General features: G+C 40.2%; 1 pseudogene; it reads left to right on the forward strand.

Moving 5' to 3' along the window:
• Nucleotides 1–1,030: 1,030 nt before the first annotated feature.
• LOC133091197 (serine/threonine-protein kinase MARK2-like) lies at nt 1,031–3,096 on the forward strand (annotated as a pseudogene).
• Nucleotides 3,097–13,573: the final 10,477 nt, after the last annotated feature.

The raw sequence follows: 13,573 nt of genomic DNA on the forward strand, positions 1-13,573 counted from the left end.
TTGGTTCATGAATTGCAAAGAAGGATTAAATAATTAAACTATAGTATCAGAAGGTGGAGTTGGGCCTCAATATTTCCTGAAACCAAAATTTTGTACACTCTTCTCTAAACTCAGATTCTTGCATATTGTCAGCTGGATTGTCTCTCTCATTGCAAAGCTAATAATTTCTACAGGAAGGGGAATGAGGCTACCAAAAAATTCCCAGGTTCTCTTTTTTAGTTCCACTTCAAAAAAATCTATGGCATGACTTTAACTGATTCAGCTTGGGTTAGGTATCCATCTCTGGCTCAATCAACTGTATGTAGAAGTCTGGGGAATTATGACTGTCACATCTTTGTTCAATTACCCAAGTCTGGAACATTGGGTAATTGTTGGCCTAATACACTTTGACTAAGCAGTGAAACAGACCATATTGTATATTCAAAGACTTATAGAATAGAGCAGCATGATATATAGGAATTGGGTGGGGTTTCAATAATGGTCTCTCCACATCTCTAAACAAATATCACAAGGATAAAAGTTATCTGGATGAGCAAAATGATAGGAATCCATTAAGCAAAGTATGAATGTACCATAGATAATTTGTCATCTCTCTATGGATGGACATTCATCTTAGCTCATGTTCTTCATCATTATAAATATTTTTCGTTATTATAAATAATGCTGCTGTGATCATCCCTGCACACATATCTTTGTGTCCATATAAGCATTACCATATGTGTCCATGTAAGTATAATAGATTTATAAAAATGGAACTGTAAGTTAAAAGCACATGCATGTTTTAATTTCATAGATACTGTGAAATCCCCACTGAAAGATATTTACACCAGTTTACACTACCACCAATGGTGATTGTTTGTTTACCTCGCAAATCCCCTAAAAACTATTGGATACAATTAACTAGAGGGGAATTAAGCACTTTCTTAAGTGGATTATAAATCTGTCACCTCAAGATAAATATTGAAATTTCTAGGCTCTGTTTTTATATAACTTCAAGTTATGTATTTCTGAGAGTGAATTGACAGTGAGTATGAATCTCAGTATTAAACTTCAGAAAATTCAGGGTTTATTTTCACCAAGAGAGGAAAAGCTATTTAATCTCAAGACTGAGAAAACACTCTACCTCATCATGGAATATGCTAGTGGAAGAGATGTGTTTGATTACCTAGTGGCTCATGGCACATGAAAGGAAAAGAGGCTTGAAGAAAATTCCACCAGAAAGTATCTGTTGTGCAGTGCTGCCAACAGAAGTGGGTTGTTTATAGAGACTGAAAGGCAGAAAACCTGCTCTCGGATGCTGACATGAACATAAAGATTGTAAACTCTGGCTTCAGCAACAAATTCACCTTTGGCAACCAGCTACATAACTTCTGTGGCAGTAATTTTGCTGCCCCAGAACTACTCCAGGGGAAAATTTAAGATAGACCCATGTGGGAGGTGTGGAGGCTGAGAGTCATCCTATATGCAGGGGTCATCTGATCCCTGCCTTCTGATCTCAAGGAGCCATGAGAGAAGTTACTGAGTGAAATATACCATATTCCCTTCTACTTGTCCATGGAATGTGAAAACCTGCTCAAGAAATTTCTCATTCTCAGTTCCACCAAGAGAAGCACTCCCAGCAAGAGAGGCACTTTTGATCAAATTATGAAAGATGCATGGATAAATTTGGGTCATAAAGATGAACTAAAGCCTTATGTGGAACTACTCTCTGACTACAAAGACCCCCAGAGTTGATGGTGTCAATAGGTTACACACAAGAAGAGATCAAGTACTCATTGATGGGCTAGAAGTTCAAGGTGATGGCCACCCATCAGCTCCTGGGACACAAGAGCACAGAATTGGAGGACTATACTATCGCCCTGAGGCCCCAGCCTTTATCTAATCTGACCAACAGCAGCAATCCTTTTCCATCTCACAAGGTACAGAATAGTCTCTGCCAACCCCAACCAGTGGGGTGTCAGCAATAATGCTGGTCCTGCCATTTCCATCTCTAATTCTCAGAATACTCAGAGTAACAGTGCAGAAAATCAGCAGCCTTCAGATGGCCAGGAACCAGAACAAAATGCTAGCAGCACAGTCAACTTGCCTGCCACCTCTCTGATTGTCTTGGAAAAGAAGAAAATAACTCCTGTTCCCTACACAAAGAGCGACCTCTCCACCAGCAGAAATCAAAACAGGAATTCCCCATTTTTGGAGAGGGCCAGCTTCCGCCAGAAAGAAAAGAGCCTGACCAGGCTAAGTTCTGGGGCCTCCACTGGCTTCTGCGATTGACCCAGCCTTTGCCCCGCCTGCACTAGAAACCCATGACAGCCTTGGTGCAGCCCAACCAAGCCTCTGGGTGCTGCCTCACAGACAGCAATGGCAAGGTGCCTCGGCACAGCCCCGTCAGCATGTCCCTGTGGCTTCCCACAATGGTGGAGCCCCAGACAGGAAATTCCTTCCAAGCTGAACAGCTCTGACATATACACAACCAGCAGAATTTGCCCTGTGGGAAGACCCCAGCCTCTCCCTCTGGCAACAGTCAGAGCCAGAAGAACTAGTGGAGACTCTCACACTTCACCTGGTGGGCAGCAGAAGCAATGATAAAAGAATTTCGAGTGGCTAAGTGGTGCCCACTCTACTTTACATGGAGTATGAAGATCACAAGCACATGGAGTCTACTGGGAGATGTGCAAGGTCCTGGATGCAAACAGCTGCCAGTGTGAGCTAAACAAAAACGACACAAATATTGGGTTGGCCAAAAAGTTCGTTCGGGTTCTTGTAACAGCTTATGGACAAACCCGAACAAACTTTTTGGCCAGCCCAATACTTGCTGCTGTACATGCATAGTTCCCAGGGCCAAAAGGACTACATACAGTGGAAGATGGTGGTGTGCAAAGTGCCACTGAGGTCTCTCAATATGTTTGACTTAAGTGGCTATCAAGCATTTCCATGGCCTTTAGAAACGTTGCCTCTAACATCACCGTGGAGTTTAAGCTTGAAAAGGCTGCCACGACCCACCAGAGAGATAAGAGGAGAAGTAGGCTGGCTATAGCTGCTCTGCCCCCAGTGTGGACTAGTGTATTTTCCCCTCTGGCACTTCTCCTCTTCCCGTGACTTTCTCTGTCTTTTCTTCTATTTTTGCAGGGGAGAGGAGATTGGTCTACTGAAATAAAGACAAACCATCCAAATGGAAACACAACACACATCTCTCTCTCTCTCTCTCTCTCTTTCTCTCTCTCTCTCTTCCTGCTATTAACTCATAGTGTCTATTAGCATTTCTTTGAGCTGACTAAAGTAAACCATTCTTTATAATAATAGACTACATGTTACATAGTAAATGCATTCACATCATGCCCTCTGGAGCAAAAGGGAAACATAAGATATAAAATCTCTGGATCAGACGGTTAAAACTGTAATCACTTAAAATCAAGGATGGCATGAGAAAACAGGAAAGCACTGAGCTACTTCTGCAAAGAAAAATAAATTTCTTTTCTCTGGGATAAATATAAGCCAATAAAGCTTAGCCAAATGACCTCATGAGTATAAATGTTTTCCAGGCAAAGTTATAAAGTGCTAAGATGAACACATCTAACCTGTTGCTATAAAGCTGTTCAGTAATAAGAGCCCCTGGATTCCATAGCTCTAGGATGGATTAAATATTTATCTTCTAAAGAACAGTAATCAGCTGGGGAGAGTGAAGGAATTGGCTTTATTTGATATTTGATTTACTTTCCCTGCCATTTCCATGGGTCACCTTTTGGTGTTGACTTTCAATTCAGCGGCTGCTGTAGCACCAGAATCCTGAATTATGAAAAGAGTGGTTTCATTTAGGAGAAGTAAATATTCTAGCAGCTGTGAATTCAGGATTTAAAAATCATTCTAACTTGCTGAAAACGAACAGTCCCATCATAGAGTCAAGCGAGAAGCAAATGGCAGAAATACCTGTATGAGTCCATTCACTGGGTGTGTAGTGTGTGTCTTGTCTATGGCTTACCTTGTTATTTGCTTGTCTTTTCCCCCATTTTCACCTCCCCAGATGCCCCTAACCACTGCATCTCCAACTCTCCTTCTGAAGACCAGCTGATTCCTTCATTCTCTTCATTCATTCAATAAAATATTGCTCATCTATGAAGATACAATATTTAAAATAATTTTCATAGTAGACATGCATAAACAAATATACTGTACTAAGTGCTATTTTAGGGTACCTACTGATGGCTGTTGGAACAAAGAAAATAATATAACTAATTGTGAGTGGAATGATCAGAAGATGAGCAGAGATATGAATTGCAAATATACAAGGAATCACATTTTAGGTAAAAAGAGCTGCAGTAAAATCACAGAGTCTCAGATGTCCTCTGAGGTAGGTAATAATTGATTATGACATAGGGATGACACAGGGTATGACATGTGGCAGAGTGGTAGGAGATGACACAGAAAGATAAATTGAGATCAGATTCTGAAGAACCCCGAAGAGCAGAAGACCTTGGTCTTTATTCTGGAGGTGAATCATCAATGACAGTGATTGGATGAAGGGTGTATTCTAGGATGATCACTCCATTTTCAGGATAGAGAATTTGCATTAAAAATCCCAGTTTCTAGATTTTTCCACAACATGCAGAAAAAATCTATGAGACCACAGCTTTTGATAATACATGCCAATTACCAAGGTTGTTGCTTTTAAGAGAGATACGTTTTTAGCAAAATTCCTAGTGAGTACAATTCTCCCCGCTGTAAGTAGGCTATGGGAAAATGAGGTCACTTCTTCATATCTTAAAGTTAAAGCAAGAAGTAATATGGTGAGTAAGGAGGCTCTGAGTGTCTGACTCTCTTTTGATCTTCTATGATGATACTCACCAGTAGGTAAAGTTACTGAACTAAAATCAATACTCAGTGGAAAGTAACTGCTTATCGGAGGCATAATTTCGAGTGTCAGCCTAATCCCAGTCCCTTCCTTGGTGAACTTCCCCTCTCGCAGTCCCTGTATATTTGATACAATGAGGAAATTATCCCCAAACCCTGGTCCCAAGTGACTGGACAAATCATAGGCACATGACCTAAGGGCAGTCAAGCCCTTAAACTGGCCTAGTACACTTATTGCCTGACTTGGTAAGATTCTCTACCTTGCACCCAAACCATGATCTGTGAACAAGCATCTTTGGCATCACCAGGTAATTAATTAGAAATGCAAAATCTCAGGCTCTATCCAAGACCTCCTGAATCAATCTGCATTTTACCAAGATTCCCAGATGATCCATATTCATATTAAATTTTAAGTAGTACAACTCTAAACCAGCAGGTCTAGAGAATTTAATTTAAGAAATATTAAAAACATGTGAGTGATTAGCAGACTGGAAAGAAACAGACATGCAAAGTGTAACTGTGTTCTTGTTCATGGCCAGTTACTTCAACAGAAACCCTGTGACTCCTTCGGCTACTGAGGTGCCTGTAGAGCTACCCCATGTCTAGACTCTCCTACCAGGTGTTCAAATTCCTCCTGCAATGTTTCTGTTCTTGAATGTCCAAGAGAGTCACATCTTTCATATGGGTATTTGTAATTAAATTCCTTCCTCTTGGAACGAGTTTGAGATTTTGTTTCCTACAACAAAAGTTGCCAAAAATCAAACACTTCTCATAGTAGCAATCACTGAGGAGTTAATGAGAGCAAATCTCTGATTCAATTGAGTAATTCTAGTAAGAGCAACAATTTCTCTTGTGCAAAAAATTGGCAGCAATTCATTTCCCCAGCCAGACCTGGTCAATGATGAAGAAGCATATCACTCTCATTTAGGACTTGCATTAATCTCCTTAGGCTAACATGATGACATTCCTTGTACAGAAAAGGATCATTTACTCAACCTGAAAGAAGGAAAGAAGCCATGTCAAGAGAAGATTGTCCTCCCTTTTCACAGGCAGAATTGGCAATTTTTGCTGATGCTTCTCTAGTGTGAAGAGGGGGTTTGATGTAGACATTCCAATTTTAAATTCAGGAGGTTTGGCTTTTTCCCAAGACCTTTGCCAGGAGAGACTGTCTCTCTCTCTTTTTTTTTTTTCCTGTGTAAATTTTTTTTTAAGTATAGTTGATTTACAGCATTATATTAGCTTTGGGTGTTCAACATAGTAATTCAGTATTTTTATAGATTATACTCCATTTAACGTTATTACAAAATAATGATTATATAAGTCAGACAGAGAGAGACAAATACTGTATGTTATCACTTATATGTGGAATCTAAAAAATAAAACAATAGAATGTATATAGCAAAACAGAAACAGACTCACAGATATAGAAAACAAACTGATCTCAGAGAGGCAGCTGTGAGTGGTGGCGTGAAACAAGATCTTCATTCCCTGTGCAGGACTTGAACCTGGGTAGCCTGGATGAAAACCAGGAATCCTGGCCACCACACCCCCTGGCTCTCGTCCCCAGTGAAAAATGCATTTCTCACGGAGGCAAAACTGTAAAAACAGGTACAAAGTTTATTATCAGAGACATAGCACAACAAGTGGGAGAGTACACAGAGAAACAGTTTGTTTAGTTAAGATAGAAGCAAGGCAGAGATGCACAGCCGGAGAGAAAGGGTGTGGGCATCCTCCCTAATGAGGAGGCATGCAGTAAAGAGGCCGTTAAGTCACTTATATAGGGCAGTTCTTCCGGGTTTTTGTTTACCTTTGGCCAATTATCTGGTTTCTTTTTCCACACCTGACCTGCCTTAGGACCTTCCCCAACATGCGTGCGCAACTTTTTTCCAAGATGGATTACAGCCCAGAGGCCTATGGGACGGCCTTAGCATCACATCTTATGGGGTGGTGCCCCCTCCTTTTGACCGCCAAGGAGCCTTTCTGCGCATGTGCAATGTTTCCCTTATCCCAAGGATGGGAAATGTATGACCTCTTGATCTTTTAACAAGGTTTAGTCCCACTCTGTCCCTGCCATAAAAATGTCCAATATCTGGTTATTTACCCTATTTCTGTTGCTGGTTTTTATATCGAGGTGCAGATCTCGAAATATAGACAAGTGTCCAGTCATAAATATGTAATCCTGGAGCCCGCTTGTCTCTTGCTTCAGGAAATATAAACAGGGGACTGGTAATGAATGTCTGGCCTGGAGCCCATCTTCTCACCCCAGGAAGTGTGAACAGGAGGCCAGTTGTAAATGCCTAGCTTGGAGCCCATCTATCTCCTGCCTCAAAATGAGTGGATATCAGTTGGGATAAGGACAGGCGGTGGGGGGCAAGATAAGGGTATGGAATTAAGAGATATAAACTACTATGTATAGAACAGAAAGAATATATTGTACAGCACAGGGAATTATAGCCATTATTAAGAGAACCTGTCTCTTTACTGGCATTTCCTCCTTTGTTTTCATAAACTCCTTTAAAGAAAATCCTATCCATCATGAACATTCTGTCCTGCCTCATTGCAAGATATATGACCTTGAGCAAGTTGTTTAACTTTTTTGCTTCTTCATTTCTTTATTTATAAAAGGAAGACATAAAAACCCAGTCATTTTATATATATTATTCATTATATAGAAAATAATATAAATATATATATCTGTATGTGTGTGTGTGTGTGTATATATATATATATATATATATATATATATATTTTATATATATATATATATAAAATCATACTTGGGTATCCACCCTCCATATCTGTGGGTTCCATAACCACAGATTCAACCAACTGTGGATACAAGGGCCAAATGTATATGTAATTTTCAATGTCAGTTATATAAATGCAAGATATTCTTAAAATGTTCTGTGATGTCTTAGTACTTTTCCAATATGTTTTAGCAGTGGAATTTTTTGTTCAAAAAAATATTACATATTAAATAAACATAAGATCTGCTGGTTTGGTTGAATTAGCTTTGTGGTGATGATGGTAGTGATCTGAGGAATTGACTCTTCAAACATTGTAACTGAATATAGGGTTTCATGAAGTATAGTGTGAAAATCAGATTTCTATATAATTTGAGTCATCATATATTCATCTCAATAAGTATTTATAGAGTGCCTGAATTCTGTATCAGGAACATGGCCAAAATACAAAGATCTCAGTTCACCTGGGAAAGAGATTAAAAGATATATTACATGGTATGTGTTGATAATTGGTTTTGCAGTATTATTGAAGCACAAATCTCTCATCAGTTACCTCTGCCTAATAAAAGTGGAGTAAAACTTCACTTGCCTAATGGTGGTTGGGAAGAAGAGAAATGAGGTTATATTTGATGCAGACCTTTCAGAATTTGTAGAAAATTTTGTGTTAAATAAGTGAGAAAAGAGTGCTCCAAGCAAGGGAAAACAAAGGTAGGTAAAGCCACAGTGCTACGAGTGAGTGGCTTCAAAAACATCACATAGTCTGATAAGATTGGAGTTTGGTTTATGAGATAGAGCAAGACAGTGGTGGGGAAAAGCTAAAAAAGGTTGGGACCAAGTTGTGAAGAGTTTTGACTTTCATGAAGTTCTGTCTTTTTGGCAATAATTGTTTAATAAAAGAAAAGAAAAATGACTAAATGTCTATTTTGGAAAAACCTCTGTGGCAACCATGTCAAAAAGAGTTTGCTGGATCATTTCTTTTTGCTCCTGCAGGTCCACAAACCATCTTGTCATCCTGTTTTCTATTTTCCAGGAATCTGACCTGCATAGATTACATCAATGTGCTGCCATGACCTCTAGCTTCTGGTAAGGATCCATCAATGGGAGACACCCGCAGGAGACTAGAGAGGGGTGGAAGAGAGGGCTGATAGACAATTCTTTGCCTTCCAGCGTTCTCCCTTCTGGGTAACCACTGGTGAACTGCATCTCTGTGCCAAAGGCCACAGTTCCTGCTGTGTGGCTTTCTTCAGTTTATGGTAGTCATTTCTTCCTTTTCCTTCTTTCCCATTTATTTATCAGTATGGACTCAAACATTTTATTTTTTCCAGTGAGGTTATAATCTGCTACTATCATATTTATTTTCAAGTCAGATTGTCAGAATCTTGGCTGTTGAGGGTCTTTCAAGCCCTCGAGGCTTCATGTCTTTTTGACATGTCCCACCATTCTTTGAGTATTTTCTTACTTTGAGGCTCAACACAACATTCAAAATTCTTCTTGTACTTTTAGTGCCTCAGCCCTGGAATCAGCCATTTCTCCATGGAGGTCTAGTTCCTCCTAGTTGTTCAGTGTTCAAGGTATACTCATCGCTGTTTTGGTGCTGCTTCTAGGTCTCTCAGCAGGCAGACTTATGGAAGGTCTATCAGTTTATATTGATAACTCCAAATTTAATCCAATACCATAGAATTCTGGTCTTCTCATTTCCATATAATTCCCTTCTCCAACCCTCAGAAATCTGGTTGCCGCTATCCTTAGTATATATTTATGTATTTGTCCAATTCTAGGATACATAGAAATTAGTTTCAGAATTATTAATTCATATTACTGAGAAAAGGAAACCTCCTCAGGTTTAGGAAATGTTGTTAGTAGGTCTCTGCTGTCATGAGCCCTGGGATATTGCACCATTTCTTCTTAGTTTCCCTTAAACTCCATTACACCTCTGCTAACAGGCTTTTTATTAGACACTCTTTAAGTATCTAATTTGACTCTGTCATCTGCTCTCTACTGGGACAATAACTGATCGAATGTGCTAGAGAATGACTACTTACAAGGGGTTTAGAATATGTAGAAAGAGACAATCTGCCCTAGCTTTTATCTATATTCCGGCACTGAGCACTTTGTGTCAACACCAGTGGATTTTATCCAGTGCCTGGCATTATCATGAACAAAACTGTAGTGAGCCATGCAAGAAGAACTTTATATTACGAGATGTATGCAGACAGAAATTTAGGGAAAGACACATACCCTTTATACACTTTAGAAAATTAAACACCTAATGTTTTAGCCCAACTAGTTTTTTCCACTCTGATTAATAACATTCTATTATTTTTGCATCTCCACCTGTATCTGATCTGGGCATGGTTCCTCCATAGCTACCTTTCCATTGGCAAAACTCATGAAGAAGCACAGCACATTACTGAAAAAAGCCATGTAACAATGTGTCATAAAGACATTCTTGGCTAATGTAGTATTGCGATTTATAATAGGATATATATATTTGTTCTTCATCCTTAGTTCAGGCACAAAGCTTCTAAAGCCCTTGGATGTCCTGTGAAAAGAGCAATAAAGGTGTCTTTTGTTAATTTAATGAGGTGATTTTGCAAAGCACCTAAGGATGGAGGCAGGTTGCCAGTGGAGCCAACCATGTGCTTAGAGAGTTGGAACTTTAAGTTCCACCCTCCTCCCACCCCCACCTTTTGGGAGGGGAGAGGGGCTGGAGTTGAGTTCAGTCACCAGTGGCCCATGATTTAATCAATCGTGGCTATGTAATAAACCCCAAATGGCAGGCTTCTGAGAACTTCAGTGTTGGTGGACACATAGAGGTACAGGGAGAGAGGCCCTCGGAGAAGTTCTGCACCCTTTCCTTATACCTTGATCTATAAATATCTTCATCTGGCTGTTGAGTCATTATTCTTTAACACCCTTTGTAATAAACTAGTAATCTAGTGAGTAAACTGGTTTTCTGAGTTCTGTGAGCTGCTCTAGCAAATTAATCAAACCGAAGAAGGGGGCTGTAGGAAATTCTGGTTTATAGCCAGATGGTCAGAAGTGCAGGTAGGGCAACCTAGACTTATGATTGGTATCTGAAGTGGAGGGCAGTCTTGTGGAACTGAGTCCTTAGACTGTGAAATCTGATGCTATCTCTCTGTACATAGTATGAGAATTGAGTTGAATTGCAGGATGTAGTGCTGGTGTCAGAGACTTGCTTGGAGATGTGGGAAAACAGAATCCCACACGTTGGAATTAGATACAGAATTGTAACTTTAAAATTTAAACTTTCTCTAGTAATAACTGGAATATGTACATTATTTGTCTTGAGTGTTCATACATCTCAGGGAAGAAGAGAAATAAAAGTTGAGATCCTAAGGCTGAGAAAAAGTTAGCTAGTTGAGTAATCAAAGTTTGTATTAACTATCTGACATGATTTTTCATACATGTCACTTTACAATAATTAGCAATAATATATTGATCATGGTACTGGGAAACATGGAATTCCTGAGCCCTATGGCTAAGAATTTAAAGTGGTAAATGCTTTCTTAAGGGAAATGTGTTTTTTTTTATACTGGATTTGTCATAGATTGCTTGTACTATTTGATTCAGAAACAAACTCTTCTCTAATTTATTCTTTAAAAAATCATGAAAAATGACCAAAGAGAGTTGGGATAAATCATTTTCATCTCAACATTATTTTTAGTAATTAAATCTTGAAAACTTTTGAAAATATTCAACATTGATATATTTCATAATCTATTTTGATGAAGCTTTTATAAAGTTATACTTTGGTTCAATAAATAATAGTGGACAATTAAATGCAATACATTAAAATTAAAAAAAAAACAGGACATGAAATCAAAATTTAACTATTAACTCATATTAAGAATTATGGGGGGAACCTTCAAGTTGGTGGAGGAGTAAGACGTGGAGATCATCTTCCTCCTCACAAATACATCAAAAATACATCTACATGTGGAACACCTCCTACAGAACACCTACTGAATGCTGGCAGAAGTCCTCAGACTTCCCAAAAGGCAAGAAACACCCCACATACCTGGGTAGGGCAAAAGAAAATAGAAAAAACAGAGACAAAAGAATAGGGATGGGACCTGCCCCTCTGAGAGGGAGCTGTGAAGGAGGAAAGGCTTCCACACACTAGGAAGCCCGTTCACTGGTGGATATGAGGAATGGGCGGGGGGAAGCTTTGGAGCCACAGAGGAGAGTGCAGCAACAGGGGTGCAGAGGGCAAAGTGGAGAGATTCCCGCACAGAGGATCAGTGCCGACCAGCACTGACCAGCCTGAGAGGCTTGTCTGCTCACCTGCTGGGGTGGGTAGGGGCTGGGAGCTGGGGCTCAGGCTTTGGAGGTCAGGTCCCAGGGAGAGGACGGGGGTTGGCTGCGTGAAGACAGCCTGAAGGGGGCTAGTGTGCCACAGCTAGCCAGGAGGGAGTCCAGGAAAAAGTCTGGACCTGCATAAGAGGCAAGAGATCATTGTTTCAGGGTGCTCAAGGAGAGGGGATTCAGAGCACCACCTAAACAAGCTCCAGAGATGGGCGCGAGCTGTGGATATCAGTGCGGACACCAGAGATGGGCATGAGACAGTAAGGCTGCTGCTACAGCCAACAAGAAGCCTGTGTGCAAGCACAGGTCACTATCCACACCTCCCCTCCCGGGAGTCTGTGCAGCCTGCCACTGCCAAGGTCCCGTGATCCAGGGACAACTTCCCCGTGAGAACACATGCCATGCCTCAGGCTGTTGCAGAAACGCTGGTCTCTGCCACCTCAGGCTTGCCCTGCATTCCATACCCATCCCTCCCCTGTGCCTGAGTGAGCCAGAGCCCCATAATCAGCTGGTACTTTAACCCTGTCCTGTCTGGGTGGGAAAAAGATGCCCTCAGGCGACCTACAAGCAGAGGCAGGGCCAAATCCAAAGCTGAACAGCAGAGGCTGTGCGAATAAAGAAGAGAAAGGGGAATTTCTCCCTGCAGCCTAAGGAGCCGCAGATTAAATCTCCATGATCAACTTGATGTACCCTGCATTAGTGGAATACCTGAATAGACAATGAATCATCCCCAAATTGAGGAGGTGGACTTTGGGAGCAACTGTAGACTTGGGGTTTGTTTTCTGCAATTAATTTGTTTCGGATTTAATGTTTATCTTCGTTGAGTATTTAGAGGTTATTATCATTGGTAGATTTGTTTATTGATTTGGTTGCTCTCTTCCTTTTTTTTAATATATATATTTTTCCTTTTTCTCTTTTTGTGAGTGTGTATGTGTATGCTTCTTTGTGTCATTTTGTCTGTATAGCTTTGCTTTTACAATTTGTCCTACGGTTCTCTCTGCCTGTTTTTTGCTTGTTTATTTGTTTGTTTTAGTACAGTTATTAGCACCTTCTCTTTGGTGGATTTGTTTATTTTTTTGGTTTGGTTGCTCTCTTCTTTCTTTTTTTTATTACTTTAAAATTTTTAATTTTTAATAATATATTTTTTTATTTTAAGAACTTTTCTTTTCTTTTCTTTTCTTTCTTTCTTTCTTCTTTCTTTCTTTCTTTCTTTCTTTCTTTCTTTCTTTCTTTCTTTCTTTCTTTCTTTCTTTCTTTCTTCCTTCCTTCCTTCCTTCCTTTTTTCCTTCCTTCCTTCCTTCCTTCCTTTCTTTCTTTCTTTTTTTTTTTTTTGATTCTCCCTCTTCTTCTCAGCCATGTGGTTGATAGGGTCTTGGTGCTTCGGCAAGGTGTCAGGCCTGAGCCTCTGAGGTGGGAGAACCGAGTTCAGGACATTGGTCCACCAGAGACTTCCTGGCCCCACATAATATCAAACGGTGAAAGCTTTCCCACAGATCTCCATCTCAACGTTAAGACCCAACTCCACTCAACAACCAGCAAGCTACAGTGCTGGACACCCTATGCCAAACAGCCACCAAGACAGGAACACAACCCCACCCATTAGCAGAGAGTCTGACTAAAATCATAATAAGGTCACAGAAGCCCCAAAACACAGC

Source organism: Eubalaena glacialis, chromosome 1, assembly GCF_028564815.1.
Source record: "Eubalaena glacialis isolate mEubGla1 chromosome 1, mEubGla1.1.hap2.+ XY, whole genome shotgun sequence".
Taxonomy (NCBI): Eukaryota; Metazoa; Chordata; class Mammalia; order Artiodactyla; family Balaenidae; genus Eubalaena; species Eubalaena glacialis.